Consider the following 4,629-nt stretch of genomic DNA (forward strand, 5'->3'; position numbering starts at 1 on the left):
TATAATTGAGCTCAAGCATCATAACGCCATAATCACATCAATCATAGATACAAGGAAAAAAGGTCTGATATACCCCTCAACTTTGTCATTTGGAGCTGATATGCCCCTCGTTATGAAAGTGGCTCATATATGCCCTTACCGTTATACAAACGGCTCACATATACCCCTGCCATTACAAAATGGCTCACATATACCCTTCATTTAACGGATGTTAAAAAATTAGTTTTAAATTTATATTTATTACTTCTATTTTTTTTAAAAATGATTTAGGGGTATATATGATTTCTATCAAAGTTCAAAGTATATTTTAATTTTTTTCATACATAAATTATTTTTTGACTTCTTTTATTATAATTATTTGAGTTTCTTATTCTTATTTTGTTTTTTTCTTTAATTCCTTAGTTTAAAGAAAAAAAATTAAACTATTTTTTTTGTGTATTGTAATTTAATTTCGTATTCGAAGAAAAAATTTGGTCATCTACAATAAGTTTTACAAGAATATTAGTGAAACATAAATAAATTTGATTATCAAAATAATAATTATAAATTAGTCATTGAAACAAAAAAAAGTCAAAAAAAAATGTTTGACGAGGATTAAATTTACTCATATAGGATTATATTTTTTAAAAAATATAATAAAAATTTAGATTAAAATAATTTTTTTTCATTTCCGTTAGAGGAAAAGGGTATATGTGAGTCATTTGTTTACAAGCAGGGGTATATATGAGCCACTTTCATAACAAGGGATATATCAGCTCTAAATGACAAAGTTGAGGGGTATATCAAACCTTTTCCCTAGATACAATCCTGAGGTCATTACAGTTTACACCCATTGTTTCTATATTTTCACTTAGATGAAGAATAAACATTTAGTTCATAAGGTTGGTATACTCAGATTATTAGTCAAATATTTCAGAGTAACTATCATAAGTTTCAACGGCTTTGTAATGGCGTTGACAATTCCAGGTTTTGAGATCACATTTGAATAGTGACTACAAACATAATATCACAAATTCTCTTACATTTACCATTCCAATTCAAATTCTCCATTGAATTTTACTACATTACTGTATTGCTTTTGATATGTTATAGTAGTAGTGTTCCTAAATTGGGTTGAATCAGGGGTGGACTTAATAATATAATGGAAATAAATTTAAGATCAAAGAATTAAAATTTCCTGATACTTTAAACTTCATCAGTCAAATAAATAAGACACGTAAGTTCAAACATTTAACTTCAGTTAATTAGAATGCATACTTAGTTACACTTAAAACAATAGTTGGTCACTAAGGTTCTCTATTTTCTTCCTACAAATCAGAAGTTAGTGAATTTTCTGAAAAGTTGCGATTTTTCTGCAAGATTATGACTTTTCGGAGAAGTCATAACTTTTCTGAAGAGTTGCGATTTTTCTGCAAGATTATGACTTTTCGGAAAGATTGTAATTTTTTTTAAAAGATTGTGACTTTTACAAAAGTTTATGAACATGAGGATTTTCTCTCATTTTTCAACGACGAGTTTTCCAAATTTCAGAGCTTTTTTTCTAGACAAGCAAATTGTAGTATACTTACTGCTTTTAAAGTGGTAAGTATTTTTGTAATACAGATTTTACCCATTAAAAGCATTATTACAGTCAATTGATACAATACAATGGAGAATTTGAGTCGGAATGGTAAATACAAGAGAAGTGCATCTACTCTGTCGATGCTATCGGACGATTGTATTGAGGAGATCATGGCCTTAACAAGCCCTCTCGATGTTATCCACATTTCTTTAGTTTCTAAATCACTTAAATCTGCTGCAGACTCCGACTCTGTTTGGGAAAGATTTCTGCCCTCTGATTATCAGTCTATTATTTCCGCATCATCGTCTTCCGTCCCTGATTTTGCTTCAAAGAAGGATCTTTATGTTTATCTGTCACCATCCCCTCTTAATTGATGCAGGTCACAAGGCAATAATAACAAATGAACAAAGAGGGAAAATAGTAATCTATTCAAGTAAAAAGTAAACGTGTAATTAATTGTGCGTTTCTTATACTATTATTGAACAGAGTTTCTCACTGGAAAAATGGACTGGAAAGAAATGTTATTTTTAGGTGCAAGGGATCTTGATATTCCGTTGGTTGATAGACTATCATATTGGAAATGGACTTCACTGCCAGAGTCCAGGTTTGCGCGACTTTTTTTTTATTGAGATCTTCTGAATCATTATATGTATCGACTAATTTGTAGTTCAAATATTTTATTACCTCAGGCCCAATATATGTGAAATAATTTAGATAACTATATATGGTGAAATCAGGTTTCCTGAGGTGGCTGCGCTCAAACGTGTTTGGTCGCTTGATATTGGGGGCACAATAAGAGCTCGGGTTCTATCACCACGGACATCCTATGTAGCATACCTTGTTTACATGTTTGTGTTGAATCCATCCCATTTTTTGGTCAGCTTTAGCTATTCAATTGGTACAAGCAATTGTTAAAAAGGAATAGTAATTGGAGTTGAAAAGAAAAGATTTGGTAGTTGGCAAATTGGTAAGATTTGCAACCATTTTTGACTTTGCTATATTTACCTATGTCATTAGTGACATAAGCATGGTTTTATCCTTCTATAAATAGAGCATTCTTGCTCATTTGTAGAACACACCAAGTTAGAGAGAAAAACTATTTTGAGAGCAAAGTGAGGTATTCCCTAGACTATACAAGAAAATAGTCTGTGAAGAAAAATAGAGTGGGAGCGATATTTTAGTAAGACGGAAACCAAAAGAGTGTTGTTCCTTTTGAGTGTGTAGTAGTCACTTTGAGTATTGTATTCGTGACTACACAGTGTAAAATTCCTTACTATAGTAATATCAATTGCTCCTCTTAGTCCGTGGTTTTTTCCCTTATTCAGAAGGGTTTCCACGTAAAATTCTTGGTGTCGTTATTTTCTCATTTTATTTCCATTACTTTTACTATATATATTTTTGTGCTTGTCCGCGTTTTCCCAGCAGTTTGGAGATGAATTTGGATTTAGTTATCGACCCTCAGTGGTTTCAGTTGGAGTTTCTGGTGTTGAATTGGACAAACGATTTGCAATTCTCGTGCCAGAAGATGAGGAGTCAATTTATAACCTGCCCCTGATCTAGAGGATAGGCTCAAGAAAGTGTATGAAGAGGCAGTACGTTCTAATCTGCCCTCTGCTGCAGAGGATGATGATATTTGTTTGGCGTTGTTGCAGCTTTTGCTGGAGAATGTTTCCAAGTGTTTGCAACTTATTATGCGACGTCCTAAACTTAGCGATAATGGCTGGTTTGAGATAGAATTGGGTGAACTTTATACTGAAAACGAACATGATTGCATAGAAATGAATTTAAAAGAGGTGAAAGAGTGTGCATCTCTAAAGGCAGGGCTTATTATTGAAGGAATTGAGATAAGGCTTAAAATGGGTTGATTATCACATTTTTTTTAAGAGAATATTTATTCCATTTCATGAAACTGTCAATTAATAGTGAATTAGATGACATATTTGTTATCCAGTTTTGAGATAATGTTCTGCAGTAATAACGCATGAAAAGTGACGACAAACATGTTATCACAAATTTTTACTTTATAATTGATAAGATAAAACTGTTTACTTAACCTTTTATTTCAAGACCAATGATTATTTTTGAGTCACTAGGTAGTCTGGCTTAAAAGGAGTACTTTCTTTAACGGACTTTTTTTCCTGGGGTATGAAATTTATCCATATTATTGTCTTATTGTAACACCTCATATTTCCAAAAGAGCTAAAAAGAGGTTCATACAAGTTACCGTCAGTTTTAAATTTTAGATCAACTTCAAACGATCATATCTCTTAGCACATAGAAAATCAATTTTGGCCCATCACCTATCAAATTGAAGTCTTTGAGTATTCTTTCCAAAGTTGCCAAGTTTTCTTAATTTCGAGCTCAAAATAAAAAGTGGTGATCGTTTTGATTGAAGCTTCTCTTTTTAAAAAACACCTTAATCGTTTGTAGAAAGATAGTTTGGCCTTTTCCTTTTTCCTTCTAAGCCTAGCCACGTATTTCCCCACCCAATTAGGGTCTAGTCAGAGTTGAACCACTTTTTCACGTTCTTTAACATTGAAAAATTAGAGCAAGGTTCCAAGAGTAGAAAGAGCTAAGTTTCAAGCGTTCGTCAAAATTCCATTGATTTTCGCCAAGAACTTGTTCTTTCCAGGTATGTAAGGCTTCTCACAGTGTTGGACTTGTTAGTCCTCATGTTATACATCTCAATTTATACAAGAAATCGTTAGATCTAAAGCATTCTTGCGTAGTTCTTGATTTTGAGATCAATTCCTTAACAATGGAGGTTTTTGATTCTTTTGTGTTTGAATCTTTGGTAAAAGTTATATTTCCAAAGGGATTGTATGAAGTTCCCCATGAATTCGTGTTGGGTTTGAGAATCAAGAAGAGTTTCGGAGAAATATCTCAATTCTTAACTAGTTGGGGCCTTAATTTGAGCTTGAAAATTCATCGAATTTCGTGGTGTGAGGAGGTGCGCCACGAAGGCGCCATGACTGAGGCCCAAAAGTTTGGGGCCTAGCGTCCCGCAAGCAGTGCGCCAAAAGTTTTGCGCCTGGCGCGCGGCGCCAGTGGTTGCCTGGCCTATTTCT

At 33.3% G+C, this 4,629-nt stretch overlaps 1 pseudogene; it reads left to right on the forward strand.

The window, feature by feature from the left end:
- The first annotated feature begins 1,571 nt into the window (after positions 1-1,571).
- On the forward strand, positions 1,572-3,426 carry LOC107001471 (annotated as a pseudogene).
- The last annotated feature ends 1,203 nt before the right edge of the window (positions 3,427-4,629 follow it).

Source organism: Solanum pennellii, chromosome 10 (genome assembly GCF_001406875.1).
Source record: "Solanum pennellii chromosome 10, SPENNV200".
Classification (NCBI taxonomy): domain Eukaryota; kingdom Viridiplantae; phylum Streptophyta; class Magnoliopsida; order Solanales; family Solanaceae; genus Solanum; species Solanum pennellii.